Below are 18,830 nucleotides of genomic sequence, written 5' to 3' on the forward strand. Positions count from 1 at the left end.
TTTTTATTTACTTCACTCAGTATGAGAGTTTCTGGTTCCATCCATGTTGCTGCAAATGGCATTATGTTGTTCTTTTTTATGGCTGAGTAGTATTCCATTGTGTATATATACCATATCTTCTTAATCCAGTCATCCGTCAATGGACATTTAGGTTGTTTCCATGTCTTGGTTATTGTGAATAGTGCTGCAGAGAACATGCAGTGCATGTGTCTTTTCCAGGGAAAGTTTTGTCTGGACATATGCCCAAGAGTGGGATTGTTGGGTCATATGGTAGTTCTAGTTTTCTAAGGTACCTCCGTACTGTTTTCCATAGTGGCTGTACCAATTTACATTTCCACCAACAGTGCAGAAGGGTTTCCCCTTTTCTCCACACCCTCCCCAGCATTTGTTATTTGTAGACTTATTCATGATGGCCATTCTGACTGGTGTGAGGTGGTACCTCATTGTAGTTTTGATTTGCATTTCTCTGATATTTAGTGATGTTGAGCATTTTTTCATATGCTTGTTGGCTGTCTGTATATCAGATTTGAAATTTAGTAGAAAACAACTGGAAAATTACTGAAACTTTTTTGGAAACCTCTTGAGCAGTGAACCTCAATGATCGATGTCAGAATTGGATAGAACTTGTAACATTTAGAGTGCTTAATTGACAAGCTCATAATTCCTTGTTCTAGGTCCATTTTGTGAGGGGAGCATAATTTTTAAAACCCAAATGTGACGTTGTGGCCTTTTAATAAGGTTTCTTAGCCTCTTCGTATGGTCAAGGAAAGAAGAAATTTCTTCTGGAATTTATTTTTTTAGCTATAAGCTGTAAATTTTATAGGCCACAGAGAAAGTATAATTATGGAACCTCTTATGTTTTTATATTAAATATGTTTAAACAGTAATTTAAATATTTGAAGTGTTTCTTATAGGAATAGAGTTGGATCTTGTTATTTTTTTTGTCCAATCTGTTCATCTCTTTTTATTAAGTTGTTTTATCCATTCATATTTAGTGTAATTATTGGGTTTAAGTCTACCACATTGCTGTTTTTTTTTCTTATTTTTTTTCATTGCTGTTTTCCTTTGGATTGATCTTTTTAAATTGCTATTCTGTTCTATTTTTTCAAGTATAATGGAGTTTTAGTTATATATTATTATTCTTATAATGGTAGATACTATAAAATATATCTTTGTGATATAGTCTATTTTAAATTCATACTTCTTTATAATTTCTAGAGCAATGCAAGTATTTTATTCCACTTATAAAACTTTAATATTCCCCTCATCCACTTTTGGTCTTTTTATTGTATATATTTTAACCCAACGTCTGTTATAAACTGCATGTTATTATAATTTTGGTTTAAATTGTCATATTCCTTTATAATTAACTACCTATTTATTCTTTCTAATGTTGTTTATTCTTTCCTGCAGTTGAATTTTTCCATGCTTATCATTCCAATTCAACCTGAAGAATATCCTTTAGTAGTTTTTCATAGTACAGATTTGATGGCAATAAACTCTTTGATTTTATTCTTCTGACAATTTTTTAAAACATTCAGTTTTGGGAGATTTTTGCCAGTCTAGAATTTAGTTTGGTGGTAATAATTTACAGCACTTTAAATATATGATTTAAATCTATGATATGGTTGTCATAGTTTTTGTGGAAAAGTCAGCAATTTTTTTTTTTTTTTTCTTTTTAGGGCTACACCTGTGGCATATGGAAGTTCCCAGGCTAGGGATCAAATCGGAGCTACAGCCACTGGCCTACACCACAGACACAGCAACAGGGGATCCGAGCTGTGTATGTGACCTGAACCACAGCTCATAGCAATGCTGGATCCTTAACCCACCGAGTGAGGCCAGGGATTGAACCCACATCCTCATGGATCCTAGTCAGGTTTGATAACCGCTGAGTCATGAAGGGAACTCCTAGCAATTTTAATTGAAGTGCATCTTTTTCTTTTGCTGCTTTTACATTTTAATTTTTGTCTCTGATGTTATACAAGTTGACCATGATGTCCAGATATGATTTAATTTGTTTTTATCCAGCTTGAAATTCACTGAGCTTAATTCTGAGATTTGATGTATTTTATAAGTTTTAGATAAAACTGACTATCTCATAAAATGACTGCTTGTATACTATTCTTTCTCTGTTTTTCTGAAACTCCACTTAGATGTCTTGGCAGATTTCCTTTTATGGTATTTCACTTGCCTTTTATGTATCACAATCTACTTTGTCTTTGTACTTCATTTTGTATATTTTCTTTTGGATTGTCTTCCAATTCATTTAGCCTTTCTTCTGCTACATTAATTCTAGTGTTAAACATGCCCAATTAGTAGTTTTTATATTTAATTATGGAATATCCAGTCCATTCTTTGTTTATTTTGCTTCCCAAGCTAGGAGTCACATTGGAGCTGCAGTTGCCAGCCTATGCCATAGCCACAGTAATACCAGTTGAGACACGTCTGTGACCTAGACTGCAGCTTGTGGCAGTGCTGAATCCTTAACCCACTGAGAGAGCCAGGGATTGAACCCTCATCCTCATGGACACTATGTTGAGTTCTTAACGTGCTGAGCCACAATGGGAACTCCCAGTCCATTCTTTTTGATAATTTCAAATTTCTTCTGAATTCACTATTTTTATCTTATCCTGTCCATTTTTTTTTTGGTATGAATTCTTTAAGTAGTTATTCTAATATAACTATTTTATTGTCTGCTCATAGCTGGATGATATCTGAGTCATCTTTTGATTAACTTCTAGTTTTCTTTTGATTAATGGTCAACTTTTTTTGCCCCTTTGCATGTATAGTAGTTTTTATTTTTGTTAGATATTTTGACAAAATATTATATAAAGGTAGTGTGGAGGTTATAGAGGCTTCCCTCTTTTAGGGATATATTATCTCTGGGTTTATTATCTCAATCCACTGCTGTTAGGGATTGAGCTGGGTCATGGCTGTGTTATGGTTTTATTAAAACTTAGCCTACTTGTGCTTCTTCCCTGTTCCTCGGGCAGTAATCTTCCATGTTTTTGATTGAGAACGTGATGGATTTCTTTTAAGATTTAAAATACTGTGGGAAATTAGTCTCCTTTTTAGGTGTTTTCAGCTTTGCTCTCTGGCCTCTTTCCCCATGTAACATCTAAATTTGGCGAACACTGAAGAAAAATACTAACCATGAGTTTAAGGTAAGGCTCAAGCAGGACTTTGTATTGTAATATCACAGGACTGAGAAAATTCAGTGTCTCTGACCTCCCTTGGGGCCCCAGAATTAAGCTAATGTACCATGGATAAAACTGTCTATGTGTTTCGTGCTCATGTAGTTTCCAAATTTTCAAAAACTTTGTGGCATCCAAGCCTAACTCACATCGTATCTAGAACCACCAAGTGCTTCGTAAGAAGCTGTCCTCTGGACTTTCAGTTAATTTAATCCTGGACTTAATGTACCTCTGTAATGGCTTTTAAATGTGTTGTATTTTTAAAGTTATTGTTTTTTTAATTATTATTGTCATTATTACAGCAAGAGGAAGGTTTACCATTATATATTACATTCTACTTAAAAACAAAACTACTTGGATTGAAAATGGTTGGAGTTCATTTCTTCCAATGCTGCTGTAGAGAGATTCTCATTAGTTCCTGACCTAGATCCTTGGAGCTGTTCTGGTTCTTGCCTATTTTAAGAACTGGTTGTTCAGGTTTTCCTTTGACTTGTTTTTAACTGTCTCTTCCATTGTACCCCCAGTTGTGTGGTAATGGAGAGGAGGAGTTTGAGTGGATTAGAAGTTTTTAACTGTCAGAGTAATCTCTGCTTCTTTATCGATATAGTGAATCTCTTAGCAGAAAGATATCAGGATGAGATCTAGATAAATTGAGCTTGATGCACTTGCTGAACCTATCCTGTAGAAGGTTGGGAAGTTAATCTAGAAATCAGGGAGAAAGCCAGGATGAGAGAGAAATATTCCTTGGGGAATCATCCATATAGAACTGATTGCCAGAAAATGGGTTGTACAAAGTAAAAGTTACTCCATTTATTTCAGGTGACACTCAGTCATCATGGGTTTGGAGAGGAATATGGGAATAGTATTAACAAATAGTTATTTGTATGATCAACAACAATTTCATGTGGCAAGAAGTTTATTTTTCAACAACTCCTTTCATGAATACAGCAGTTGGTCATGTGACACAGAACCATAGAACCACATATATTTTTCTACGCTATTATCATCACTAGCTTTTATGGGAACAGAGCCTTCACAGAAGAATAGCATATTGGAGATGTAATGCTGTTTTCATCATAATTTACTATGTTGTCCTAATTTTCTTCTTCATACCCAGGATTTTATGTGGTATTTCATTGACTCGTTATTGAATCCTAGTAGTAAATGATTCAAGCCAAGATGTTAGCTTCTGCTTTTACTCCTAGCTTCCTGATTATCCTAACAACAGTAACAACATTAGCAGTAGGAGCAGCAAGACAGCAAAACAGTAATAGCTGTTAATATGCATTACTATGTAGTAGGCCATATTTTAAGCACTTTAACCAAATCTCTACAGTAGGCTTATGAATTAAGTGCTCATGTTATCCCCATTTTATAGTTGTACACAATGAAGTACAGTTAAATAGTTTGCTGAAATGTATATAACTGTGAAAATAGATCTGGACACTGACTCCATTATCCAAAGTCTTAGTTACTTTGCTATGGTGCCTGTAGTGTAACTGCTATGTCACACACAAAAAAGTCAATTTTTTTTTTCCTGATATTCTTTGCTTGTTTTGTGTGTGGGTCCAGAAGACTAGACCATAATCTTTCTATCAGATTCCTTTCCACCCTATTTGAGATCGACAGACTTCAGAATAAGGAAAATTATTCAAAGATAAAGAAGAGGCATTGCATAATGATAAAGGATTAAGTTCCTCAAGAAGACAACCTATTCTTAACCCTTATGTACCTAACAACAGAACATCAAATACATGAGGCAAAGAGAAATGTATAAATCTACTATTTTAGCGCAAGAATTTATCCGTCTTTCAGTGATAGATTGGTCAAGCTGGCAGAAAATCAGTAAGAATATAGCTAATCTGAACAGCAGTTTCCAATCAATTTGAAGTAATTGACATTTATAGAATATTCAAAAACAGCGGAATATACATTTACCATTGAAAACCCTCCTAATTCTGATACGCTTTCTGTCATTTGGACGGGAGTGTTTCCTTTATAATTACCTGTAGGTTGTTGTTGCCAGAGGCCAGCTCTGCTGGCCAGGGAGTATACATCCTGATCGGAGAGGGATGCAGCGTTGGCGAATGTACAATTACGGAGACAGCCTCTTTGTCCCTTCTTTCAGGGCGCTGGACTGCTCAGATTTTATTGGCATAAGTGGTTGATTATATAGACAGCTTTTTGCTACAGATTACATCACAGTGCTAAAGGTACATTGGTTAACTATTACATCGTACAGCAGCTATACATCATGTTTTAAGATCTTTGTTTTAACTAAACTTAGTGGGTACAATTTAGGGGCAATTAGGTACAATACATCATGTTTTAAGATCTCTATTCTTAACTAAACTTAGTACAATTTAAGGGCAATTAGGTACAATACATCATGGAAAGGAGGAGACAGTACAAATCATCCCATGGCCAGCCAGTCTTTACAATTTGAAGAGTTCACAGACACAAGAATTTGGCATTCACAAATCTTGTTTGTAGACTGGTGCTTATCTTCAAAGTGTTGTGGCAGGGAGATAGTGTAAGTAAATATAAACCAACTTAATTAAACTAGCTATCACTTAAAAGCTTTTAAAATCAAAGACAAAACTCACAGCCAGGTTTTTTGGATAATATATGGCTAACTTCTGTGGACCTCATTAAAATCCTAACTCTAAAGTTTACTGTATAACTAGTTAGTAGGTAAACACTATGTATTAATTAAGTTGCATTTAAATAGGGGAAAGTCCTTTAGGATGAAATTCTTATTATATTATTGTTGTAATTTTGTTAAATCACAAATCACCATAGGAAAATAAGAATGGAAAATAAGAATAATAAGTAAATAATCAGGAAAGACTGAGGAAAACTGAATAACAAATAAAACAGCAGGAAAGACTAGGTCACCTGAGAAACAATCCATGTTCTCCAGCGCAAACATGGAAATTGTTTTCCCAGGAAAGCCCCAATTCTTCCCCATCAACATCAAAATGAGAGCTGTGTAACCTGAGGCCTGCCCTAGGCAGCTTGTACCGTGCAGGCAGGCTTTCATCCTGACCAGAAAGCCTTCAGCTTAAACCATTCAGGTGAGCTCCCTTCCTTGGTTAGGAACCTGCCTTCAGTGTGGTTTTTTTTGCCATCAGGCAAGGTTCTTGTTTTGAGTCCCTGCATTTTCTCGGCTTCCCGCAGGTTGTCTTGACATAATGAACAGGGAAGACTTTGTATTTAGAGATGAGACAGGAAAGAGTGTTGAACTTTGAAATTTATTCTTATTTATAGAGTTAGATGGAAGTCCATTCTGTAGGGAAAAATTCTTTTTCCTCTTCATTTAGGCTCTGCCTACTCCCTCCGTTCCACAAAGATGGTTTGGTAAAATCCAGCTTTATGGAATATAGGGTAAGATCATACTTTCTGATTAGGAGTTATATTTGCTTTCCTCATTTGCATTACTACATTTATGTATAATGTCAGAATCACCGCCAAGCAGAGAAAATTAGAGTAAATTAAATTTTAATATTTGGAAAAAAAGTTCATATATAAGATTTCTGGAGCTAGTTACATGATTTCAAAGAGCAAATGGAGTCAAATAGAATTTTTAGAATTCTTAAATCAAAAAATGTAGACCATTAATATAAACAGGAAGGAAAAGGCAAAGCTTAGTAAAAGGCATTGAACAAATTGTGGAGTAAAAAGGGGAGTCATGTTTGATGATTCACTCTTTAGTTTATTTTAGGTTCCTTAGAAGTAATTAAAGAACAAAATGCATCCAGTTATCTTTATCTAACCTGTTAAATAGGTGTATTATCAATTACAAAGCAACAAATAACCACAAACTGTGGTTTAAAAAAAAACCAACAAAGGACACACTTATTATCTCTCAGTTTCTGTGGATCAGGGGTCCATGTGCAGCTCAGCTGGTACCTCTGATTTGAGGTCTCTCAGAAGGCTTCAGAAAGTGTTGGTTTGGTCTGGGGTTTCAGCCCAAGGCTCAACTGAGTAAGGTGAAAGAATTGTGGGTTTCTCAGATTCGAATTTGGATCTCAAGTCTACCACTTACTTAATGATATTTAAAAAGTCACTTAGGAGTTCCCGTTGTGGCGCAGTGGTTAACGAATCCGACTAGGAACCATGAGGTTGCGGGTTTCGGTCCCTGGTCCCTGCCCTTGCTCAGTGGGTTAACGATCCGGCGTTGCCGTGAGCTGTGGTGTAGGTTGCAGACGCGGCTCGGATCCCGTGTTGCTGTGGCTCTGGTGTAGGCCGGTGGCTACAGCTCCGATTAGACCCCTAGCCTGGGAACCTCCATATGCCGTGGAAGCGGCCCAAAGAAATAGCAAATAAATAAATAAATAATAAAAAGTCACTTAATCTTTCTGACCCTTAGTTTTGTTACCTGTAAAATAGCAATAATAATCTCTGTTTTGCTATGTTAAGTTTTGAATGAGATTTAAAAGCATATCTAGGAGCTCCCTGTTGACCTTGCAGGTTAAGGGTCTGGTGTCACCACTGTGGCTGCAGTTTGATCCCTGACCTGGGAACTTCTGCATGACATGGGTGCAGGCAAATAAATTTTTTAAAATTATATCTAGAAGAACTCCTTTCAGTTAGTAGTTCATCAACAAATAGTTCTTTAGTTAATGGTAGTTGACAATCTAAAAAGCACAAGACCTTACATACTTTCAAAGAATTCAGCATACTTTAAAAATTTTTTTTTCTAATAGAAAAAATTATATCAGATATTTAACACATCAGATTAGATTTCAGAAAACATACGCATTCTTCAGAGTGCTTACCCTGAGAAAAGCACTTAACCTCTTTGGGTCTGGAATCCAGAATTATAAAGAGAGTTGATTGAGATGGTTGATCACATTCAATAAATTTGTGAGCCTTTACTTTACAGAGACAAAATAGTTAAATAATTATTAGGTTAAATAGGAGTGTAGAATGGGCATTGTTCCTTGGAATTTGGCTCTCATGACTGAATTATGTGATTTTTTTAAATGATCATTGCTTTTACATATGGGAATTATAGTTGCCTATCCTAGGCTTTATTTAAAATAGAGAAATTTTCACTATTCATTATCACTACCCAGAAGGGCCTCTAGGGAAAAATGCACTGTTACTAAATTGGAAAAATTTAAACTTTGTTTGAATTTTCTTTTCTGCATATAAGTGTCATATAGGCAAAGTGAATATGCAATAATATTTTATAATGTGTGAACATTTTAGTTTAGGAGTTTGATTAATTTTTTTTTACCTTTTATTCTTTTATCCTAGTATTGTTGAGCTGATATGGTCTGCAAACACTTCTCCATGAAGATACATAATAGCAGAAAATACAGCTATAATGATACATCAATTTTAGCTTCACCTGATTTATAAATGACCGTAATCTGCTATAACTGTTTATTTAAAAAACAAAAACAAAAAACTTTCCTGGGTTATTTCTCACATTTCTTTTAGGTGAACTTCTATTTCACTGTGAGGATATATTTTTTTAGTGTTTTTGAGATGTCACATTGACATTTTGTAATTCATTTTCGTTAAATTATGAAACAAAGTGGTTGTTTAGTTTGCTCAGTATTCTGGATAAAGCTGCCTGAAAGAGAATAAATATAAAAAAATTTCAACATATTAGAGTTAGCCTGTGAATTACAATGGCCAGAAGGAGGTATAGTATTAAATAGCACACTCTGCTTTTCTTCTTCTTGTTTCTGGTTCAAATAAGTTTGATTTTAATCCAGTCCTTTTGATTGTTCTTCTAAAATGTATGCAAAAGCTATTACTTGGCAGAGATGTTTTACTCAGAAATGCATGAAAGAATATAATGTTTGAAGAGAAACTGGGTGCACTTCGTAAATATAGACTGCTATATCTGCAGATAAATAAAGACAAAAGGGACACTCAAAAGTATAGTTTAATGTTAATTCTCATTTATATTCAATAGCACTTCAAAATATTATCTCTTTCCTTATGATATGTACAGAAGCCAAATGACTTAGTCATTTTTCTGCAAGTCAATGGCAGAAGCAAAAATAGAATCTTCTAAGGAATTATGAAGTTGTATCTAATTTTCAGTACACTGCCTACACTGTCATTTTTTTATACCTTCTCAGGTTCCTCTTCCAGTAAATATTATTGTCTTGGGACAATATGTTTTACTAGTATTCAGATAATGATGAAATATCCTATTCATTATTACAGTTACTCGTTGGTAATTGTTAAATGTAGTCAGAGGTTTTCACAAGCAATATTAGAAATGGCCACTTGAATCATTATGTCTAAGTTGCACCTGTGTAAGCTATACAGATTTTTTCATATTTATTGAATTTAACTGTTGTAATAACTTATAATCTATATAAATACACACAGTGGCACATTGGACATAGTACTTTGCTATGATCAGTACTATACTGTTTCATGTGGGTCATAGAATCTCTGGAAAGAAACCAAATACTATAAGTTCTAAGTTTATTTGGTCAACCATACACAAGCTGATTGGAAGTGGTATGACCATATGGAGTCATAATAGATTCAATGCATCTAAATGTAGCTTCCCTTGGCCCTCTAGAGTCCCCGATGGAGTCATAAACTGCCTGTGCAATTGTCCACAGAAGGTATAATATCTTGCAGATCTAAGTTCATTTCTTATTATACCATAATAATTCTTTTATATTTGGGGGCAACATTACTTTTTTGGAAGAGTGTACACAAACTATACGTGCATTTCAATTTAAGGGAATGTGTGATCTATTAGTTCTTGAGCCAAACCTAGCATCAACAAGGCCTTATTATGATCCTTGAGAAGAAAGCAAAAGCTATTCAAGGTATCTCAATAATAAATATGCCTCCAGCTTCTTAGCATTATTAAAAATATGTCTTTCCACAATACTGATAGTGCTATATTTTACACACACACAAAAAGAAGGTTATTTGCAAACCAACCAAGTCATTATTATTTGATTATTTATACTTTTTGTTTTTTGTTTTTTTGGCTGTGCCCATGGCATGTGGAAGTTCCCGGGCCAGGGGATCAAACCCACACCTTAGCAGCAACTCAAGCCACTGAACTGACAACACTGGATCCTTAAACCACTGTTCAACAAGAGAACTCCTCATTTGATTATTTTCATAGCTACTGGTGGCTTCAAAAACTTAATTGATCCTTCTAGCTGCTTGTTATTTTTCTTTTGTTGAATCCAAACTGCTTCAAAGGAAAATATTTGAAACTAATTTGGGAAGCACTTTGACATTTTCCATGAATGGCACTTGGACTTTTAGGAAAAAAATGTATCCAGTATCTTTAAGTTAAAGTATGAAAATTGGTAAAATTGAAGGTAGCTGTAGGACAATAGGTATTTATAAAGTACAGCCTGGAGTTCCCTGATGGCTCAGTGGGTTAAGGATATGGCATTGTCACTGCTGTGGCACAGGTTTGATTCCTAGCCTGGGAACTTCCACATGCCATGGGTATGGCAAAACAAACACATGAATACATAAAGTGCATGCCATGTAGGTTACCATTTTGCCTCTCTTTACTGTAGTCTATCCTTTACCTCTCCAGATCGCTAGGAATGAGTAGGCATGGAGATGTTTCTTTGACTTTAACTGGTAAAGTTATTATAGATGTTTAAAACTTTTATAAGACCATGGTATGTTCTTCCAGTTGATGACTGTTGTTATTACTTTATAAATTAGATGGGATGGTTTATATGGGGTTTTTTTAGTGTACAGGAAAACTGGAAAATGATTTCATACTATGTATTTTTGTTATTTAAAAAGGTGAATTTTTTAGTATAAAATTTGGAAGAAAAGTGGTGCTAGATTGGTTTATAGCTAGACTTCTGTTTTCATGGAATATCCCAAAGTAGTAGTTTTTCATTGTGGTTATTTGAAAACAGCATCACATTTCCTTAAAATTCTTAGAAATCCGAATGCTTAGGCCCCATCTCATAGTTATGAATCATAAACTCTGGAGGTGTGGCTCAGTAATCTTTGTTTTAATAAGCTCAGATGGATCTGGTATATACTAAAGTTTAGAACCACTGTCCTAAAATATAAAAATTTGATATTTAAATTCCTGACAGAGAAACTTCATAACCAAAAAGGAAGAAGATACTACCAATGAGTCATCTTTGGGAGTCTGTCATGACCAGTTAGCATTAGGCATCTGACAGAGTTCGCTAAGGAAATAAATAAACATTTATATCTTATTTCCTATTGAGTGTAGCTCTTAATGCAATGTGATGGAAGGAGATTCAGATCAGTTCAAAAGCATGGATTAGGCACCTTCTATTTATTCATTTTAAGAGGATTGCTTTTGCAAGTCCTGTATTGACATTTATACAGCCAGAGCTGTTATATAGCAGCACAAGCCTTGAAAGAAGAATGTGAATTGATTATTGCTGTACATATTTGTGTCAAAGACTATAACTCAGTGCATATAAATTTTAGTTTATCTATTCCAGCCTTGTTTTCCAGTTAAAACCTTCTAGGATCTTTTTTCATAATTCATCCATATGTGAGTTGGTATGTTTTATTATTAATAGATAACAACCATTTTTTGTTCTACCCATTTTTCCTTCCTGGATGATGCCTTTATTGCCAAATAAGTAAATAAGTATTTATTTATGACTTCCGTTTTCTAATAGGACTTTTGCATGTTTACATAAAAATCAGAGTTAAAGCAAGCTACCTAGGTTACTGACAGTTTTGACAGATTTTTATTTTCTCAGTCTTGGCAGACTATAGATTATTTTGTCTATTTTGATTGGCTGAGAATATTAGAATCTTGTAGTCATGGTGTTGAATTTGCCTTTGAGTTAAAGAAAATGGAGGAGTTCCCGTCGTGGCTCAGTGGTTAATGAATCCGACTAGGAACCATGAGGTTGCGGGTTCGATCCCTGGCCTTGCTCAGTGGGTTAAGGATCCGGCATTGCCTTGAGCTATGGTGTAGGTTGCAGACACTGCTCGGATCCCGCGTTGCTGTGGCATAGGCTGGCGGCTATAGCTCGGATTGGACCCCTAGCCTGGGAACCTCCACATGCCGCAGGTTAGGCCCTAGAAAATGCAAAAAGACAAAAAAATAAAAAATAATAAAATGGAACAGTGTACTTGAATGCACCTTGCCCCATAGTGACATAGCTTCAAAGGAGCATAAATGTCAGTATGGTGAGTTTAAGCAGATTTCTTTCTCCTTGCCAGTTAAGGTTATATGTAAGATCACAAATACCCATTTATGGTTGTATATCCATATCCTATTTATGATGAACACAAATGATTTTTTTTGGTTTTAAATTTATGTAGTTTTTTTCTAGACATGTTATTCTATTTTGATATAAAATGTATTTACTTTGTTATTTTAGATAAATTTATGATAATGTTGCTATATCATGAACACTTCTTACCTCACCAACCTTTACTTTCAGTACTTACTAATTTGCATACTAAACCTCTGCTTTGTTGAGCAGTTCATTGTTCTTCAAAAGCGCTATACTTCCTACCTATGTGCCCTTATACATTTTACAGTTTTTCTCTTAGCCCCCACCTCCATCACTTCTAAGCATTTTTAGTATGTCTTATTGGTCCCTAGGACTCAGCCCAACCATATCCTCCTCTGAGAATCCATTCCTGATGCCACTTATCTGGATTAGGTATTCTTCCTTTCTGTCTATTCTCCTAGCACTTTTGGCTAACAACTGTCATTGTACTTACTACAGTGCGATAACTTCATATAGTTGTCTCTTTGAACCTTAACTTCACTCTTGAGGGAGTGGATCATATCTTATCCATTTTTGTATTATAGTGCCTGGCTCTATACATTTAAGAAGCTGCCCATCAAATGCGTGAATTTGATTGATGAACCTGATTGATTTGGGGGGTATTTGTATCTGACAAAATCATTCCTGTGTTCTCAGCTGATAACCGTCATATTAGATGTGCTGATCCATGTCTGTTGTATTTTTGATCCCATGTACTTCTTAGCCTGGTCATAGTGAACTTTGTTCCATAAATGAATTGGAACTTAGTGCTATATTTTGCATTAAATCATACGATAGACTTACTTATCTGTAGATCTAATCATTTAATGATTAACGTTTAACATTTGTAGATGCCATCTCTCTTTTAAAGATTTGTTGATCTTCCTTTTTCATATTTGGGTTCCATTTTGGGTTGTGGGTTCCATTGTGTTGTGGATTTTTTTGTGACCTAAATAGAGAATTCTTGTTAATAAATTATATAGTGGTGTCTTCTTGTCATCATGGTAGATATTTAAAATAATATTTTTGTGGCTCAGTTTAACTATGGTAGTTATCACTGTGATAAAATATAAAGATATACCCTATTATTCATAACCAACAGGGAGACCTAATGAAGCTCTGATAAATGACTGATAGGGTCCAGGCAGCTTAAGCAATATTGAATTTATTTGGATTGTTGAACATAATAAGCATAAAAAGAGAAAGCAGAAGCCAAAATATAATACACTTATCATATACAATAGCTCAAGTTTTTAATGATTAATCAGAGAGCTCATAGATGTCATTAGCTTTTTCCAATCCTTTATTCAGATATCGAGGATCATGCCTTTGTCGTGTAGAGTAGGAAGATACTTAGGAAGACAGTGTGTCGCATTTACTTCCTTTAAGCTTTTTGGATTATATTTGAATTAGGTAGCCAAGAGGGTTAGTTTACTTCTTAATACCAAACCTTGAAACTTCTTATTCAAAATATTAAAGAAAGTGAATTGCTATCTATGACTGTTGCTGTTTGCTTATTAAAAATATTTATTTTTTAAAAATTGAGCTAAGGTGGAAAAATGTTAGGTTAGGTATTAACAATTAAAGGGGAAATAGAGAAAGAAAGTCAAGAGGTTGGAGTTAGGTAAATCAAGGTCATGTTCTAATACTTCAGTTTATTCTGTGTGCCAAGACCTAAATACTTTCATATATTACTTTTAATTTATTTAGTTGAAGTGCAAATTATAGTTTATTTTGCCTTAGGCTCTTCTTTTACCTCTTCTTTGCACTTAAGGCTTCAGTTGATATATGTTTGCATTTTGCATACTCATTTGTCAAGTTTTATTCATTTATTTGTACATTTAGGCTTTGTAGTCAGAAAATTCTTAATGTATGTTCCATCTCTGTTATTTAAGTATTAGCTAGGTGAGGTTACTTATCCTCTGAGCCTTAGTTTCTTCATTCATAAACCATTAAATTGATCTTTACTGTTAAAGTTTATTTTAGTTTCAGGTTACAGAAATCCATCTAACCACAAAGTGGAATTATTTCATAGGAATACATAGATATCTTTTGGAACTCGAAGTCAGGAAGCAACTCAGTGCTTCTTAAGAGTCTAGAAAATGGAACCGGAAAGCTGGTAGAAACCTAGACCTTTGATTCCTCTCTCTGCCTCTCTTTGTCTCTCTCTCTGTCTCTTGATCCTGTCTCTCTTTTTCTTATTTATTTTCTCCTTCTCATCTCTCATTTCTGATTCTCGTTGTCTATCTACCTTACTCTTCTCTCTTCCCCTACAGATCAGTTCTCATTGTTTTAGTGTACATCTGGCTAAACAGGGGAGCCCTACAGTTCCTAGGTTTATGTAGTTTGAGTGACCAGCTGAGACTAACTAGGGGCTCTCAGTCTATATACTAAATTTCCAGGAGAAAAAAACTAGGTGATCTAGCGTGTAGCAGGTGTGTGCACCCTGTCTAATTCACTATGGGGAAAGTAGGGGAGGTTACATAATATAAACATGTCTACTTTGTATATAGTGGCAGAGGTTGGTGTTAGAAAAGATGGCTGGTGGATATTCACTTAATGTCTGTCTCTCACACATACAAATACACATATACAAGCATATATATATTATATGTATATAATATATATATGAATCAGATTCAAACTTGAATGATTGTTTAAAATTACAAAACCTATGTTAGTAACTAAAGGCTATAGAATTTCTTAACTACCTCATTGCCAGGCAGTCTTCAAAAGGAAGGAAAATGAAGAGATAGGCCTGGTGAGATAGTAGTTGCATTGCTCATGCCGTCTCTGTCTGCTCTATCTCTCTGAAAGTGGAATAATAAACTCATTGAACTAATTATAATTAGTTCAATAATAATTAGTTATAACTATTGTTATTTAATTATTATATAATCAGTTCAATAATAATTATAATCTAATTATTTTATATATTAATTAGTGTTATATATATTATTATTATTATTTTTTTTTTTTTGGTCTTTCTTCCTTTTCTAGGGCCGCTCCTGCGGCATATGGAGGTTCCCACGCTAGGGGTCTAATCAGAGCTGTAGCCACCTGCCTACACCAGAGCCACAGCAACGCGGGATCCGAGCCGTGTCTGCAACCTACACCACAGCTCAAGGCAGCGCCGGATTGTTAACCCACTGAGCAAGGCCAGGGATCGAACCTGCAACCTCATGGTTCCTAGTCAGATTCGTTAAGCACTGTGCCACGACAGGAACTCCAGTTATAATTATTTTTATGTAATAATTAGTTCAATAATTATATATGCAGGCACTGTCATCAATTCTTATTCTTTATTGTTATTTCTTCAATACAATTTTTTTTCTACTGTACAGCATGGGGACCCAGTTACACGTACATGTACACATTCTATTTTCTCACATTATCATGCTCCATCATAAGTGACTAGACATAGTTCCCAGTGCTACACAGCAGGATCTCATTGCTAATCCATTTCAAATGTAATGGTTTGCACCCATTAACCCCAAGCTCCCAATCCACCCCACTCCCTCCCCCTCCCCCTGGGCAACCACAAGTCTATTCTCCAAGTCCATGATTTTCTTTTCTGTGGAAAGGTTCATTTGTGCTATATATTAGATTCCAGATATAAGTGATATCATATGGTATTTGTCTTTCTCTTTCTGACTGACTTCACTCAGCATGAGAGTCTCTGGTTCCATCCATGTTGCTGCAAATGGCATCATTTTGTTCTTTTTCATGGCTGAGTAGTATTCCACTGTGTATATATACACAACCTCTTCCTAATCCAATCGTCCATTGATGGACACTTGGGTTCTTTCCATGTCTTGGCTATTGAGAACAGAGCTGTAATGAACATAAGGGTGCATGTGTCTTTTCTTTTTTTTTTTTTTTTTTTTTTTGTCTTTTGTCTTTTGTCTTTTTGTTGTTGTTGTTGTTGCTATTTCTTGGGCCGCTCCCGCGGCATATGGAGGTTCCCAGGCTAGGGGTTGAATCGGAGCTGTAGCCACCGGCCTACACCAGAGCCACAGCAACGCGGGATCCGAGCCGTGTCTGCAACCTACACCACAGCTCACGGCAACGCCGGATCGTTAACCCACTGAGCAAAGGCAGGGACCGAACCCGCAACCTCATGGTTCCTAGTCGGATTCGTTAACCACTGCGCCACAACGGGAACTCCCATGTGTCTTTTCTAAGGACAGTTTTGTCTGGACATATGCCCAAGAGTGGGACTGTGGGGTCGTATGATAGTTCTATGTATAGTTTTCTAAGATACCTCCATAGTGTTCTCCATAGTGGCTGTACCAGCTTGCATTCCACCAACAGTGCAGGAGGGTTCCCTTTTCTCCACACCCCTTCCAGCACTTGTTATTTGTGGACTTATTAATGATGGACATTCTCACTGGTGTGAGGTGGTATCTCGTGGTAGTTTTGATTTGCATTTCTCTAATAATCAGGGATGTTGAGTGTTTTTTCATGTGTTTGTTGGCCGTCTGTACATCTTCCTTGGAAAAGTGTCTGTTCAGGTCTTTTGCCCATTTTTCCATTAGGTTGTTGGCTTTTTTGCTGTTGAGTTGTATAAGTTGCTTGTACATTCTGGAGATTAGGCCCTTGTCCGTTGCATCGTTTGAAACTATTTTCTCCCATTTTGTAAGTTGTCTTTTTGGTTTCCTTTGCTGTGCAAAAGCTTGTCAGTTTGATTAGGTCCCATTGGTTTATTTTTGCTTTTATTTCTGTTGCTTTGGGAGATGGACCTGAGAAAATATTCATGAGGTTGATGTCAGAGAATGTTTTGCCTATGTTCTCTTCCAGGAGTTTGATGGTGTCTTGTCTTATATTTAAGTCTTTAAGCCATTTTGATTTCATTTTTGTGCATGGTGTGAGGGTGTGTTCTAGTTTCATTGATTTGAATGCAGCTGTCCAGGTTTCCCAGCAATGCTTGCTGAAAAGACTATCTTTTCCCCATTTTATGTTCTTGCCTCCCTTGTCAAAGATTAATTGACCATAGGTGTCAGGGTTTATTTCTGGGTTCTCTATTCTGTTCCATTGATCTCTCTGTCTGTTTTGGTACCAATACCACACTGTCTTGATGACTGTGGCTTTGTAATATTGCTTGCTTTTTATAACTTTCTATGTGGTAGTATTTGAGGTTTTTTGCTACATACTTATTTTTAAATCACTTTAATCCTTTCAAAGTGAATATACTAACTTTTTTATAGGTTCTCGGTGTGGTGACCTCTTGATGTGGCCTCTTTGTCTTGTGGAGTAGGATATCTTTTTGAAGGTTTCTGGTCCATTTGGTTGAAGATTGCTCAGCATGTGGTTGTAAATTTTGTTGTTTTTAGGAGAGAAGTTGAGCTCCAGTTCTTCTATTTTGCCATCTTAATCCCATCTGTATAGACTAACTTTTACAAAAATTATTAAAGTAAATATTTATATATTTAGGAAAAAGTTATAACTAATAGATGAAAAAAAAAGTGAGATCCAGAAAATGTCCAGTCAAATATTTAGTTTGTTTGGACCCAGAAACAGTGTTAGTCAAATATTTAGTCAAACTAGAACGAGTCCACATCTTCTGATTCTTTGTCTACTGCTCTTTTCCCTCTCTTACAGAAGCAATAATAGATGCAACTGAGATGTTTCTAGGGTAGTATATTACAAAGAGAATAAATAATAGGGCCTGTGTGTGCATTGCATAACCGTGTGTGTGTGTACATAAAAAAGGCTGAAATTATTTATTTAGGCAGACTTACCTGTTTTTTAAATATTTATTTATTTATTTATTTTGGATTTTTAGGGCCGCACCTGTGGCATATGAAAGTTCCCAGGCTAGGAGTTGAATCAGAGCTACAGCTACTGGCCTACACCATAGCTATAGCAACACTGGATCCAAGCCTCATCTGTGACCTACACTACAGCTCACAACGCCGGATCCTTAACCCACTGAGCAAGGCCAAGGATTGAACCTGTATCCACATGGTTACTAGTTGGGCTCATTACTGCTGAGTCACAATGGGAACTCCTGAAACTTAACTATTTAATTTAAGTGCATATGCTATTAACATTTTGTGAATAAAATTATATTGTTTAGGTAACATTGAGAAACTTTTATAAATTAGGCATAAAAATGGCTGTATAGTCTTAATACTGAATCATGCATTTTTTTAACTTAAAATATTATAAAAATATGAATATTACTGGGGCTTAGATTTGTACAATTACTTTGTGTGTGCATGCCTGATGTTATGAAAACAAATGTATATTTGTGTATTAGTTGTGTGGTAAACAGTACTAATTTGTTTGTTTGGCGGGGAGGTAATCATCTGAATTAATGACAACTGTGAGTTACATAACATTAGAAGATAAATATAGCTGTACTACTTTCAAGTTCATATAA

The 18,830-nt window shown here is 35.4% G+C and overlaps 1 protein-coding gene and 1 long non-coding RNA gene across 11 annotated transcripts in view; one reads left to right on the top strand and one right to left on the bottom strand.

Moving 5' to 3' along the window:
* The window catches only part of FUT8 (fucosyltransferase 8), a 288,757-nt gene that overhangs the window by 127,750 nt on the left and 142,177 nt on the right, over positions 1 to 18,830 (top strand).
* Positions 1,697 to 8,809, bottom strand: LOC146401807 (uncharacterized). The gene is made up of 2 exons (XR_014811003.1): positions 5,513 to 8,809; positions 1,697 to 5,442 (listed from the first exon to the last, which is right to left on the bottom strand). It is a non-coding gene; the product is annotated as an uncharacterized LOC146401807 (long non-coding RNA).

The sequence above is a fragment of the Sus scrofa genome, chromosome 7 (genome assembly GCF_054392235.1).
Source record: "Sus scrofa isolate SSC_HxYL_T2T_F1_AM1 chromosome 7, Sscrofa_HxYL_maternal_Yorkshire_Landrace_v2.0, whole genome shotgun sequence".
Classification (NCBI taxonomy): domain Eukaryota; kingdom Metazoa; phylum Chordata; class Mammalia; order Artiodactyla; family Suidae; genus Sus; species Sus scrofa.